Source organism: Ascaphus truei, chromosome 9 (genome assembly GCF_040206685.1).
Source record: "Ascaphus truei isolate aAscTru1 chromosome 9, aAscTru1.hap1, whole genome shotgun sequence".
NCBI classification, from domain to species: Eukaryota; Metazoa; Chordata; class Amphibia; order Anura; family Ascaphidae; genus Ascaphus; species Ascaphus truei.
In genome coordinates, this window is record NC_134491.1 from 69,994,975 (window position 1) to 70,010,514 (window position 15,540).

Here is a 15,540-nt window from a genome sequence, read left to right on the forward strand (position 1 = left end):
ATTTTTTAATAAGCTACTATATTTCTGTATCATCTAATATGTATAACACAACAACATTATATTTAATAAGCTTTGAAAATCATTCAATTGAAAATATAGCAAATCTAAAGACAAAAAACTTAGGGGCCCATATGCATCAAGTCAAAAGTGGTGCATTTGTGGGGGAAATTCTGAGGTACCACATTTATCAAAGAAAGAAAAATCACATTGAAATTAACCGAATTGTTTTTGTTTTTTTATACATTTCTGGAGAAATAAGCTTCCTTTCCTTGTGACGAGTCAAATATTTGCTATGGAGAAATAATGTCATCGATATTTTTTTACGTTTTTCACTGGACAGGTTAAAAACCACTGGCTTAGTTCATGCTAATTTGGCACTTATTTATCAGACACTATACATGTGTTTTTGTCTTTTTTTCGCAGTAGCTGCTATACCTATTTCTGCCGACGTCAAATATTCCGAAATGTGTACAAATCGGACGCAGTGACACTCATGTTTTTTTTTTAACCCATTCCCTGGCAGAGAGACCGCATTTCTTTGAGGGTTAAAAAATGACAACCACTGGGTAAAAGTGCATAACTATTTCTTCACTCTGAGTAAAAGGACGAAGGGAAAGTGTGACGTTTGGGTCCCTCTGTCCCCAATGATCCACTTATTATTTGATTTATGTCTGTTTCGTAGGTGCCCTTGCTGTGACCCTAAGGGAGGGCTGTGTGGGAAGTTAGTGTGTGAGATTATAGAGAGAGGGCTGATGAAGCCCTAGTCTCTGCAGAGCCTCTGGAGCCGGAGTATATGCAGGGAGGCTGATAAATAGACACGAGAAAGACATCAAGCTTAATTAGGCTTTACAAACTCAGCAGTGGTTGTTGCATCTGAAGACGAGACCAGAACTCTGTGTACAGTAAGTACAGTGCCTCATTTGTTGAGAAGTTTTTTGTTGACTTCTGCTGATGTGTGCAAGTCACAAATTGTATCATAATCATTTATTCATGTCTGATTTGGTTCTGCTAAAAAAAAAATAGTTCTTGACTTTACAATTTGCACATTATACTGTAATAATGTGTTATTCACTATATGTATCTGCTAAAATATATATTTTTTTACTTTGCCAGCCAAAGATAGATTAAACCATTAAAAAAGTATTAATTTTTATATGGTTCAACTAAAAAAATTGTTATTGACTTCATAATCCAAAAGTGATATTGTAATAATATATTAATTTCCTATATGGTACAACTGGAATTTTTTTAAATGTAATTTTATAGTCTACAATTTACTTTTCAATCCACAAATTATATTCCCAATAATATATCCATTTCTTACGCCAGAGCTGTTCTTTTTATTGACTTTACGATTAACAAAAAATCATAATAATATATTACTTTCTAATATGTTGTTGCAGAATGGATTTTGTCTTGTTTCTTCTACAAAAGCCATATTGTACTTTTATTATTAAAAAAAAGCAAACTATTTCCTATAAAAGGAAAATGCAGTATTTTTTTTTAGTCCTGAAATCGTATTTGTTTAGCCCCAAAAATCTAACAACAGCAATCAAAGCTGTATGGCAACATCGTTAAAAAGGAAACAGTTCATGATAAGTAGTGGGATAATATTTTCCGGGGGAGCTTTAAAAGTCTGCCATTCTTAACCCCTGCACTTCCAAAGAGGCCTGTATTGTAACATATTTCAAAGCAATGCATTCAGGCCCTCCTGGCAAAGAGGGGTTAATTGTTTTATCCTAGTCTGTCAGTAATCACAGCATCTTTGTAATTACTGTAGCGTTGTTTTTACTGGTTAGCTCATTTACGTGGGATACCTACACCACTGCAAAGCCAGCAGTATACAGAAATACTTCTGCTATCGTATTTACAGAAAGGAGGTTTTTTTAAATAAAATCTGGTGCTGTTATCCCGCATCAGTCTTGCAGCCGAATATACTTGCTAGACCAGTGAGCTTACAATCTAAGACCAGGGAGTTAAAGGGACATGGGATATTGGCATCATTATCACTGGGCCCACAAGAAAACAGAAAAAGAAACATATAAGTCTGTATCCTCAGCGTAATTATCGGAAGTAAATACAGTTTAATTTTTTTTTCGAACCCAGGGTACCACTACTCTTTATTTTATTTAAACACTTGCTGTTCCATTTTTTTTTTAAAGAAAATAGAATACATTTTAGGCTCTCCCTTTTTCTGTTTTTATAGGATAAATGTATACAGTAGTTTCGGCCAAAGTTTAATAAATGTAGATTCAAAAATCTCATACAGTACAGCTGCTTTTTACAAGAACACTGTGACCACAATGGTAGTCAACTTATCTTTTCACTTACCCTAAGGGGGCATTTACCAAAGTATTCTGGCTTCAAAACAGGAGCAGACATATTGCACCAGATTTACTGTGGCATGGAAAAAGTCCCATTGATTTGAATAGAAGATATATATTTATTTTTTTCAACTTTCTTTTTTTATTAGGTTTTACAGATCGTACAATATCACACATACCAATGTTTAGTACCAAAATACAATTACATTGAACATCCCAGCATTACGTGAGATAACATTTAACCGTGAGCTTCTCTTGACAGACTACATCTATTCACAAGACGAAACAAACATGACCTACATGACAGGGACAGGACATGTTTTTTATAGACACATTTGGTGCAGTTTTATTACCCCAGTTGCAAAACCGACTTTGACAACTGAACCCACATGTATCAAATTCTCCAGGGTGCAAAATCTCCTGGGTGCAAAATCTCCTGGGTGCAAAATCTCCTGGGTGCAAAACTTACGCTTATCAAAGAAACCTAGAGGTTTTTGTTCTGTTTATACATTCCATAGGAAACTTGTATTAATTGCAATATGTATCTCCCATTTAATGGATCAGAAACACATAAATACCCTTTTAATAATAATTTATTCGACTAAATATTAACATATCTTACTGTGTTTGTATTATATTGTATGTAAGTGTTTAAGTTATGACATTCTGTTTTCTATCTATTGTTATAGAACTATTAGGGGCTTATTCTGTATCCGCCGAAGCAGCCAATAGGGCTGTTTTCCCTTGAAATTTCCTGTTGCCTACAATACTGTATGGAATTTCGGCTGAAAATGGCTCTATCAGATACTTTTCCATGTATTTAGGATGATTTAAAATTGATATTTAGCATAAATATATATAAAAATACATACTGTACAGAGCCAATGATATATAGGGATCTAATTATATATTTATAAAACTCTCTCTCTCATATATATATACATATATACAGTACACTGGGCTTGGATTCCTCTAGTCCCCTATAAATATATTACCCACTATAGCTATGACCAAAAAGTTTGATAGATAAAATGTCTATTTCAGTTTAAATGAATAATTATTTGATTATTTGTTTTAATCCAAATACAATAATTTTAAATAGACAAGTTGTGGTACTATGGGTCTTCAAACAGAAAGCAGAGTATTGATACTTCTATTATGTAAATAAGAAAGTAGTGGTAGTCCTTGTTGTTAAAGAGAACAGTATTGATACTACTGGTTTGTTAGTGAAACACATGGTTGTCCATGTAACTGTAATTTGCTGAAACATGTTTATTCATTTGTCAATTACATACCACTAACATCTAAACTTCAATCTGTGTGTAGCGTACACTATTATTACCAAGGGCTATTTATACCATGCTCTAAATCTATACTCCTAAACATGTAAACTGGTGCCCATTTAGGGGATATTTCTTTATATATATGCAGCCATTTCGTGCAATTTTCGCTTGAAATTCCCCTATGAAATCTATGGAGATTTTAGGCCCAAAATGGTCCAATCAGACCAGTCAGTGTAAATAAAATAAGGCCTTAAGTTGCAAGCTTCTCTGACAAGAAGACAGCTTCACAGCATACTAACTAGGGCAGTGTTTTTGAACAGATTTTCCCCGGCCTTATCCCTAAAGGGATCCCTTTGAAAATTGTACCAAATACAGGAAAATGTACAATGTCTCTGATCCAGGGTTACCACCTTCAACTGATGGCCAACCCGGAGAAAATGTAAAAAAAATTCCCTTACTTCGCGGCGTGCTGCGGCGGCGTCTCCCGGCATCCTGCTTCAACTCCCCCTCCAACTGCAGTGAACATGGCAGCGTCAGCGTCAAATGACGGCACGTTGCCATGGCAACGGGACGCTGCGTGATATCACGTTGCCATGGCAATGGGACGCTACGTGACACCATGACGCAACGCATCCATGTTCACTGCAGTTGGAGGGGGAATTGCAGAAGAATACCGGAGAAGCCGCCGCAGCAGCACACCGCACCCCCGCCGCCACCCGGAGATTGACGGGCTAAACCTGTAGCCCGGAGGTAAGTGCCCGAAACCCGGAGTCTCCAGGTCAAACCCAGAGAGGTGGCAACCCTGATCTGATCTCAGACACGCTATTAAAGAGGGTTGTCATTCCTAGCAATGCATATGAGCGCAGACGCACTATTAGAAAGGGTTGGGGTTCCGTACAATGCATCTGATCTAAGATGTGCTATTAGAGAGGGGTGGGGTTCCTTACAATGCATCTGATCTAAGATGTGCTATTAGAAAGGGTTGGGGTTCCGTACAATGCATCTGATCTAAGATGTGCTATTAGAGAGGGGTGGGGTTCCTTACAATGCATCTGATCTAAGATGTGCTATTACAACGGGTTGGGGTTCCGCAGAATTTCACAATATAATTATAAGGGCTCCTTATCCCAAAAAAGGCTAAAAAACACTGAACCATGGAGAAGCAGTTTTAAATTGTGTTGGTGCATCAGATTATTTTGCACAGATGTGTTTGTGAACAATATCAGTTCAGGTAGGCTTTAAAAATTAAAAAATAAATAAACTCCAGCAGTGTTGTTTGTTGCTTTAATGTACATTTTCTCCTGCGTCAAAACCTCCACTAAATTTGAGGTTGTGTAAAGGTCTCTGGCTAACAGAGAATGTTAAAAATGAAACAAGTTAGTCAAATTTCAAGCAAAAAGAATGTGTGTATACTGTACAGTATGTAACCCCACTACTTTTAGCTCTCAGACGTATGACTAATAACTATAGCTGAGGCTGGGGCCTGAGTCCCTGTAAATATCTTACTGGGCCTACGGTCAGACGGCAGGAAGAATACAGACACAGTATGGGAGATACAACTAGTTTACTTAAAGTATCAAAATTTGTGGGCCACACTTACATAAGAGAAATAACACAAGACCCAAGACAGAATAAAGAAAAAAATTAGTATATTAGCTCATGGTATAAACAACACAGAGTGGAATAAGCTAAATAACAAATCAACACTACAATGCACTATGGAAACTCACATAGAAACACAGAAAACTGCAAGGAATCAATGAGGAGAGGGTGTGTATAGTGGGCCCAGGGTGGGTGGTTGGGCCTTCAGGGTGGGTAGCGGGGGACGGTGGGTTAACCACTTAATTATTATAGTGGTTATTAATCGCTAAGGTGATTAAAGGGGTTAGGGGCCATTAGATTGTATGTTTTCATGTACTCTTGCTGGCAATGAAGGACACAGATCTGGGGTATGGTGATGAGGATGCCCTTCATGATGGCAGGGGTAAGTAGAAAGTTTAATTTACATTATTTATGCTGGCTGGCTAATGTTAGATTTTATAATGGGCAAATTAGCTATTATCCATATCTGGATAAGTTATTTTGCCCATTAATGTACTGTATGTGTTGTGGGGGGTTGTTGGAGTAGAGGAGGTGGGTAGTAAGGCTGTTGTGTTTATTTTTGTTTCTAGGGGGTAGACGGATTGGGTGATGGTGGTAGTAGCCCCAAGGGTGGGTATTTAGGCCTTCCGGGGGGTAGTGGCCCGGGTTAATCCCTTCATTACCATAGCGGTTCCCACCGGGTATGTTCGTGAAGGGGTTAACTCGTCCAGCAACCTTCCAGGCAGGCCTAAGCACCCACCCTGGGACTACTACCCCCTTCATCCACCCTCTCTGCCCCAAGAAACAGGCTATTGAGGTTTAACCACTTCATTGCCTTTAGCGGCTAGCCGCTAAGGTAATGAAGCTGTTTTAATATAAATTTTAATACTAGTGTAGATGAGCAGAACCGCGTTAATTTGAGGTCCGGGGACCCCCTGCTTCCTGGGATACAGGCCCCGTTATGGGGTGCTGGTATGTCATATGCCTTTTATTCCCATGGTCCCGTCACGCGAGAAATTTAAATGTAGACCCCTGTACATTGAATGTAGGATTATTGCAAAATGTGAACGAGATTACTGGAATCTGCACAAACTGCATAGATCCATTTGTTACATCTGCATCTCGGAATCTCTTCTTTCTTCACTATCCTTGAGACTCTGGAGGAAGGTTACTGTGGCCTGTGTGTGAAGAAATTTCATAAATAGAACACTTTTAGATCTGTGCCTTAACAGTTATATACAATACTACACCATTGAGCAAATTGTTCGCCAATTTATATATTGAAATATTTATTATGCACATTACTACACGTCATTTACACAGGCAATATATTTTTAAGCATCATTTGTAGAGTTAGCACATAGAATCAAATTTGCTCATATTTATTATTTGTATGTACACAATATGTTTATTGCACTTCAAATGAGTATTGCACCGTCTTTATACATAGACACGTACCCACAAAACATACATGATTCGCGGGTACAATTACAGTGCTACCGGTAGAACCTGTCAGCAACACTTTACACACATTTTAACATTTTTGCCCCCAACATCCACCCTTAAACTCCTGTTCCCCAAGTTCCAGTCCTGCAGCTATTTCCCATAAGGGGGTCTAAAACTCACAGGACATATCCAGCTTATGAGCTCACAGGGGACAGCTCAGGAAACATGGTTTACAGGGGATATAGTAAAACACTTTCCTAGCCCAATGGGCTTACATAGGCAGCCCATTACACATGTTTTTAGGGGCAGCCAGACGGACTTCACCTTTATTATGAAGGCCGGCTACCCCCACGTGACAATGAGCAATCGAGCTTCCTGTCCAAACATCAAGTAATACGGCGAATACCCTGTAAAGTCTTACTGGGTGCAGTTATACGCATGTACCATTTGGTGCACATGTTGACTCCATCGTTCCTTCCCTTGAGTGTTCAATGTGCCGCATCATATTCAATGGGGCCCTGTTGAATCTCTCGGGTTGCGGATCCCCTTGTGGGTGGTAAGGCGTTGTTCATGATTTTTTATCCCACAGATGTTCCTTGATGGCTTTCAAAATCCCGCCCTTGGTGAGAATGTATCCTAGCTGGCAATCCATAATGGACAAATTACTTGTCCCATAGCGACAGCGGTAGCTCGTTGAACCTTTGTCGGGAATGCTTGAGAATATTGGTTAAATGGTCCGTGACCCCTAGGATATTACTGGTATTCTTTCTGTCTGGCTCTAAGGATAGGAAGTCCATGCTGATCAAGTCCAGTGGTCTAGTAGTGGTGATATTTGTCAATGATGCGGCCCTCGTAGGTAGTCTTTCTAGGCACACACCTTCCACAACTTGCAATATTCTTCTATATGCCAAGCAATTTGGGGCTAATATAATCGGTCTTTCATGAATCCCAACATCTTGTCTGCGCCCAGGAGGCCATGATCGTTATGCAGGGAATGGAGCACCACCTGTCTATACTTGTAAGGAAGCACTAGAGGGATTGCTGTTGCTTATAAATGTTTGCAAGGAAACTTAATACCTTACAAATCATTAAAAAGAGCATACAGAGTGAAAAACTGCACTATTATTTAATACACCAGGGGTGAGCAAACGTTTAACACCGAGCCCCCCTTTTAATCCATGATATTAGTTAGGCCCCTCCTGCCTGATGTAATCCAAATCACATGACTTTTTATTAATCAGTATAACATTTTTAAAACAGTAAAATATGACATGTTATAGGTTTGTTTTTAAATAAATCAGCATGGTAGTATAAGATAATACTGACTGCAATTTTTTTTGGACTCCCCCATCTTCTCTCCCTCCTCCTCATCTCCTCTCCCCCTCCTCATCTCATCGCCTCCTCATCAGCTCTCCTCCTCAGCTCTCTCCTCCTCCATCTCTCTCCTCCTCCTCCAGCTGTCTCCACTGCCAGCTCCCTCCACATCATCCAACTCTCTCTGCCTTCTCCTCCTCCAGCTCTCTCCCCCTCCTCCATGCCTACCTGTTCAACAGGGTGGTGAAAGAGGCGGGTGGCAGGAGGTGATAGTTACACAGTTACATTGTAGATGAGGTAGAAAAAAGACATAGGTCCATCAAGTTCAACCTATGCTAAATTTAGACAACAGATACTTTATCCTATATCTATACTTACTTATTGATCCAGAGGAAGGCAAACAAAAAACCCCATTAAGGGGAAAAATTAATTCCTTCCTGACTTCAAGAATTGGCAATCGGATTAATCCCTGGATCAACATCCTTCCCATGTATACTTATTTGGTATATCCCTGTATACCTTTACCATCTAAAAAGATGTCCAACCTTTTTTTGAACAAATCTATTGTATCTGCCATCACAGTCTCCATGGGTAATGAATTCCACATTTTAACTGCCCTTACTGTAAAGAACCCTTTCCTTTGTTGCTGGTGAAATTTCCTTTCCTCCAACCTTAACGGATGGCCCCGAGTCCTTAGTACTGCCCGTGGGATGAATAGTTTTTTGAAAGCTCCTTGTATTGTCCCCGAATATATTTGTATATAGTTATCATATCCCCTCTTAGATGCCTCTTTTCTAATGTAAATAAATCTAATTTAGCTAGCATCTCCTCATAAATTAGATTGTCCATCCCCTTTATTAATTTGGTGGCTCTTCTCTGCACTCTCTCTAGTTCCATAATGTCTTTTCTTAGGATTGGTGCCCAAAATTGTACTCCATATTCAAGGTGTGGTCTTACTAATGCTTTGTAAAGGGGCATAATTATGTTTACTTCCCTTCCATCCATTGCCCGTTTGATGCAAGATAAGATCTTGTTTGCCTTTGCAGCTACTGCATGACATTGGGCACTATTGCTAAGCCTGCAGTCTACAAGCACTCCTAAATCCTTCTCCATCAAGGATTCCCCCAATATATCTCCATTTAATTTGTAAGTCGCCTTTTTTTTCTTGCATCTCAAATGCATAACCTTACATTTATCTGTATTAAACCTCATTGCCGTTTACCTGCCCAGGTTTCCAGTCTCTCCAAGTCCTTCTGAAGAGAAATTACATCCTTGTCAGGGTCTCCTAGACCTCCTGCCTAGCCATAGTTCTTCTTTGTCCACTGGGTGTGCTGCTGTCTTCTGTTTCCTCTGGGTTCCTCTGTCTGCCTGTCTGTCTTCTTGTTTCTCCTGTCTCTGCCCTTTATAGCTTCTGCTTCCTGGTTGGTTCAATTGCCTTTGCTTGAAGTCAGACTCCTAATGCACATGCCTCTGATTCCTGATCTGTTTCTGTACCTGTACCTGTATTATAGAAGTCTGTTCACAGTAAAAGCCCTTGCTGGTAATCTGGCTTGTCCCTGTTTGTTCCTGTTCTCAGTCCCTGCCCCCAGACCTGTCCTTGCTCCCCTGTCCTGTTCCAGTCTCCTCGTTGCCGACCTCTGCTTGTTACCTGACTTCGCTACCTGCCGCCTGCCTCGGACCTCTGCTTGTTTCCTGACTTCGCTACCTGCTGCCTGCCTCGGACCTCTGCTTGTACCTGACTTCGCTACCTGCCGCCTGCCTCGGACCCCTGCTTGTGACCCCTACTACGCTCGTGCTGTTCCGGCCACCGAGATCCTACCCGCCACAGGAGTCTCCCGTGACAGAAAGCAAAGGCCACTTCTGGACCTCGCTGGAACAGATTCTTCTTCTGCCTGCACCCTTTCCTGCCTGCTACAGCAGACCACATCCGCATGGTTGAAGATAAGTACTTTCGTTTCTTTTTTGGAAATCCCAGTTGGGAAGGTTTTTTTTTTGCTGCTAAGTGTTCTGCAAGAATTATTGCGTTCATAACGAAAAAACATTTTTGCTGAGACTAGAACTGTTGCTGCAGAGACTAGTGCACCTTTCTTTGAGATTTTTCTTTTGTGCAGTGCCTTGGTTAACCCTTGCAGTACCTGTTGCCACCTTTTTAGACTCTGACTTTTCATTCCCTGGACAAGGCTTGTCTCTGCATCACTGGTTGGACCACTGCTGTTCACAGGGTTCCCATTTCAAAAGACAAGAGTGCTTCCATTATTTTGTTACTGCATACTGTGATTTTTCCTGCAATCTGTAGTTCTTCATATGATTGGTTCTAAGGTTTCAGGTTTACCTGCAAGTTCCCCTAAAGTTTGTTTCTCTGCAACATATGATATCCCTACGCCTGATATCAAAGGTTTCAGATTTAACTGCAGGGTTCTCTGTCTGATATTCCTATGTCTGATGTCAAAAGTTTCAGATCTAACTGCAAGTTTTCTCTGTAGTAGTTTCCTGCTGTCTATGATATTTCTATGCCTGATTTCAGAAGTTTCAGATTTAAACTGCAGGTTTTCTCTGTCTATATGATATCCCTACGCCTGATGTCTAAAGTTTCAGATTTAAACTGCAGGTTCTCTCTGTCTGTATGATATCCCTACGCCTGATTTCTAAAGTTTCAGATATAACTACAGGTTTCTCTGTCTATGTTTTTTCCTTGCATTTATAATCTCTGTGACTGATGCTAAAGTCTCAAAAGGTCAGCTCTCCTATCTTGTGTCTCTCTGTGTCTAATATTCCTGTTGTTCATTCTAATGCTTCTGCTTTAAAAACACATTTCCTCTTTACTGGTTTCTTGGGAAGTGTGGTTTCCTCATGTCTGAAATTATGGCTCCCACTCAAACAGTCTTGAGCAGTAAATGTGAACACAGTACCACTGATTCTTCAGAACTTCTCAAAGCAAGGAAGAAGAAGAAAAAGAAGGGAGGCATTACTGTGGAAGTTGCAGAAGGAATTAAGAATGAAAATTTAACCTCAGAGTCTGCATTTGATGAAAGAGATATGCTGCAGCTTAAGGCAACTCACAGACGTATCCCAAGAATAGTGGAAGAAAAGAAAGATGCCCCTACTCAGATGCTTCAAGCTGCACAGAATGTGATTGATTGTCTTTATGGACGTTTAGATAAGGAGCAAGAAGCCAAGGCTGCATTACAAAGCTGTCTATCCTCAACAATTGCTAAGTGTGTTCTCCAGGAGATAGAAAAAGAGCAGTTGGAGAGGGACAGGGTGATCCTGTCAAGTAAGCTGGAGAAGGCCTATGCTGATAATGCCCAGTACCAGAGTTTCATGGCTCAAGTTCGCGCAAAACTGGAAGCCTCTGAGGAGAAGAATTGCCACTTCAACACAGAACTACGTTCTTTGAGAGAGATCTTTGAAGGGTTAAATAGCAGTTTTGAAATGGTAACCCAGGAGTGCAAGAATCTCTATGTCCAAGTCAGTGAAGGAGATAAGAAACTCCATGAATTAGGAGAGGAGAAGAAACAGTTGGCCCAGGATAAGTTAGACGTGCAGACAGCACTGCAGAATGCAGAGAGAGAGCTGCAAGAAGAACGTGTCTCCCTGGAGCAGCACACACAAGCAGAAAATATGCTGCAGAGTCAGCTGCAAGAACTGCGTACACATCTGCAGGACACCAAGGAGAGATGGGTGAATGCTGAAGAAAAGCAGCGAGTTCTGCAGGAAGAAAGATTCCAGACTGCCTACAATATAAAGATGCTGCAAGATTATTTGAGTACCCAGTCTGTCTCCAAAGAACAGCATGAGGAGCTAAAGGCCACACTGAGCATAACCAGAGCCTCACTGGAGGAAGAGCTAAAGCTAGCAGCTGAACACACATCTCAGCAGCTCACAGCGCTGCAGGCGCAGATTGCTGAGCTCAAGACACAGCTTGCCAAAAAGGAGGAGAGAGAGAAGGTGTCCGTCTGTCAAGTGGCTGGCCTGACACAGCGCTATGAGGTCAAAATGGCCGATGCCTGCAAATTATTGGACCACACAGCCCATGATAAGGTCCGGCTGCAGCTGGAGCTGGACAATGCCCGGGAGGAGTACCGGCAGCTGCAGATCAGAAATGAAGAAGATGAAACATATTTAAGCTTTACTCTGAGTCAGCTGGGAGATATGGAGTCGCGACTCAACTCTAAAGAAGCCGAACTGACAACTGCATTGAGTGGGAAAAGAAGTGCAGAAGGACAGCTTCAAGAGCTGAAAAATCAAATAGCTGGTCTTAATGAGAATTTAGGTGATACCATGAAACGGCAGTCACAAAAGGAGACCATGGAGCGTGAATTCTATGTTCCCACTTACCCATGTGAAAAGTCTGCACCTGTCCTTGATGCCCACATTCCTGATGTCCATGCCTCTGCAATGGAGTTGAACATATCCATTGGGAAGTTCCAGATTCCAAAACTAAAAGAGATATATTGGTCACAAAAAGAGACCACGGAAAGTGAATATGTCCCCTCTGCCGCATGTGAAGAGCCTGATGTATCTGTTCCCGATGCCCCTGCTATGATGTTAGACGGATCCCTGGTGAAGTTCCTTGCTATGCCTAATATTCTTGATGCTGATGCCAACGCTCTTGTGATGAGGATAAATGCACCTCTCACAGATTTCCCATCAGCACTTGACGTACACATTAAGTTGGCCTTCCATCAAGATTTCCCTGAAGAGCCTGGAGGGTTGTCCGGATTTGTTGCTGATCCCTATGTTCCTGCAAAACATGGAGTGTTGTCCGAAGGCCATCGTGAGTTGGCCTTCCATCAAGGACACCTTGCTAAACCTGGAGGGTTGTCAGAAGGATCTACTGGGTCCTCTGCTCCTGCTGTGAAGACAAGCGCACGTTCTTCCGTTTATCTACGAAAATCTGATGCGTCCTCTGCTGAGCCTGTGACCTACTCTGCAAAGTCAAGCTTACTGCTCACAGATTCTCTGGTGTTTGGGTTGATGCATCCTGACATTGAACTGTTCCGAGAGAGAATTGAATTCCTCTGTCGGCTTTCTGATGGACTTTTTCAGTCTGTACCTGTGGATTACTCTCTGCCCACTGACAAACCACCAGAGGTGGGTCACCTTGAGTCCACTTTTCATCAAGGCCTCCGGGAAGAGCCTGGAGGATCGTCCAGAGAACGCTCTTGAGAGGGGGGAGTAATGTCAGGGTCTCCTAGACCTCCTGCCTAGCCATAGTTCTTCTTTGTCCACTGGGTGTGCTGCTGTCTTCTGTTTCCTCTGGGTTCCTCTGTCTGCCTGTCTGTCTTCTTGTTCCTCCTGTCTCTGCCCTTTATAGCTTCTGCTTCCTGGTTGGTTCAATTGCCTTTGCTTGAAGTCAGACTCCTAATGCACATTAAGAGAATTCCATTCTCTTAGTGTGTGTGGGGTGCTGAGCCACCCCTGCGTTTACAGCTGCAGACGCCATTATCCCCAACACGGTTATGTGGCACTTATTATTTAATGTATAATTATCTCACTGTGGGAGTTGTGGTTTAATTTTTTATAAATTTTTTATCACTAAATTGATGGTATAGTCACTGCACTGTATATATTTATACATTTAAACTTTATAGGTAGTTAGGTAGTAGCGCACAGTTTTGTTTTTTTGTGTCCTAATGCACATGCCTCTGATTCCTGATCTGTTTCTGTACCTGTACCTGTATTATAGAAGTCTGTTCACAGTAAAAGCCCTTGCTGGTAATCTGGCTTGTCCCTGTTTGTTCCTGTTCTCAGTCCCTGCCCCCAGACCTGTCCTTGCTCCCCTGTCCTGTTCCAGTCTCCTCGTTGCCGACCTCTGCTTGTTACCTGACTTCGCTACCTGCCGCCTGCCTCGGACTTCTGCTTGTTTCCTGACTTCGCTACCTGCCGCCTGCCTCGGACCTCTGCTTGTACCTGACTTCGCTACCTGCCGCCTGCCTCGGACCCCTGCTTGTGACCCCTACTACGCTTGTGCTGTTCCGGCCACCGAGATCCTACCCGCCACAGGAGTCTCCCGTGACAATCCTGCTCTGATTCTATTACCTTACACCTCCCTTGCAGCTATTAATTCAAGCTCCCCCATTTTATCTGTCAGGCTTCTTGCATTAGCAAGCATGCATTTAAGTTCTTTTTCCAGCCTGTACTATTATCTTATCTGCTCCTTCCTTTCTGCACCCACTTGGTTTAGTTCTTTAGAAGTTTTCTAGTATTATCTGTATTTACTATGGGTGTCTCACTGCTGGTCAAACTCGCACTTGCCCCCATTCTACCTCCATACCACCTTGTATCCTCCTCTATTCCATTTAATTCATTATCTGTTTCATTCCCCTCCCCCCTCCATCCTAGTTTAAAATCTCCTCCAACCATTTTAGCATTCTCCCCCCTAGCACAGAAGATCCCTCTTTATTGAGGTGCAATCCATCCCTAGAATATAGATGGCACCTCTCAGAAAAGGAGTCCCAGTGCTCTAAAAAAACAAACCCCTCCTTCCTGCACCACTTTCTTAGCCATGCATTAACCTCCCTGATCTCTGACTTACTCCCTGCGGTAGCGCATGGCACTGGTAGTATTTCAGGAAATACTACCTTGGAGGTCCTTGCCTTAAGCTTTTGGCCTAGATCCCTGTAATCATTCTTTAGGACCCTCCATCTTTCTCTAACTTTGTCATTGGTGCCAACATGTACCAAGACCGCCGGGTCAATCTCAACCCCCCCCCAACAATCTGTCTACCCGATCCGCAATGTGCCGAACCCGAGCACCCGGGAGACAACAAACTGTTCGGTTCATGCGGTCACAGCAACAGATTGCCCTATCTACCTTCCTAAAAATGGAGTCCCCTACCACCACAATCTTTCTTTGTATCTGAGCATCCTGAGTCCCCACTGTGCTGGAGGAACTATTCCCCTGGCTGCTAGAGGAATTAGTCTCCCCCAGCCTTGACATTTCTGCCCCGACATTCCCAATATCTTCACTCAACATGGCAAATCTATTGGGATGTGTCAGCTCAGAAACGACCTGCCTCTCCCTATTGCCCCTGCTTCCCCTTCTAACTGTCACCCAGCTACCTACCTGCTCCTGACTAACAGCAACCAAGCTACCTACCTGCTCCTCACTAACAGCACCACCATCTGCACCACTAGTCAAAGCAAGGGCCTGCTCAGTGAGCTCTAATTCCCTTTCAAGATTGCCAATGTCCCTCAATATTGCAAGTTGCCTCTTCAGATCAGCAATCTCTGATTCTAAAGAGACCACCTGCTCACACCTCTCACTGTGATATGCTCCTTGGAACAGCTGCTCCAAGTGCACATGCATGTGGCAAGATGTGCATTGAGTGGCATTTTCAACCCTGCTCATTCTAGTAACTATGAAGTTTAGAAGTACTAACAGTAAACTGTACTTCAATATACTATACCCTGTTTAACCACTTCCTTGTTCAAACTGCTTCTGGTTCTAACTGCACACACTTTAAACAACCAGCACTGCTTCTGGTTCTAACTGCACACACTTTAAACAACTAGCACTTCAAATCAACCACACGGATCAGTCAGTACACGCAAGCTCAGGATTCGTCAGAAGCCTCTGTTTAAACAGGG

General features: G+C 42.2%; 1 protein-coding gene across 5 annotated transcripts in view; it reads left to right on the forward strand.

The window, feature by feature from the left end:
- The first annotated feature begins 618 nt into the window (after nt 1–618).
- The window catches only part of LOC142503210 (bile acid receptor-like), a 118,994-nt gene continuing 104,072 nt past the window's right edge, over nt 619–15,540 (forward strand). For 3 of the 5 annotated variants that reach the window (XM_075615365.1, XM_075615364.1, XM_075615366.1), the window contains exon 1: nt 619–902. The gene's annotated coding sequence lies outside the window, so the exon portion shown is untranslated. The remainder of the gene's footprint in view (nt 903–15,540) is intronic. The other 2 variants (XM_075615363.1, XM_075615362.1) reach the window with 1 other exon arrangement.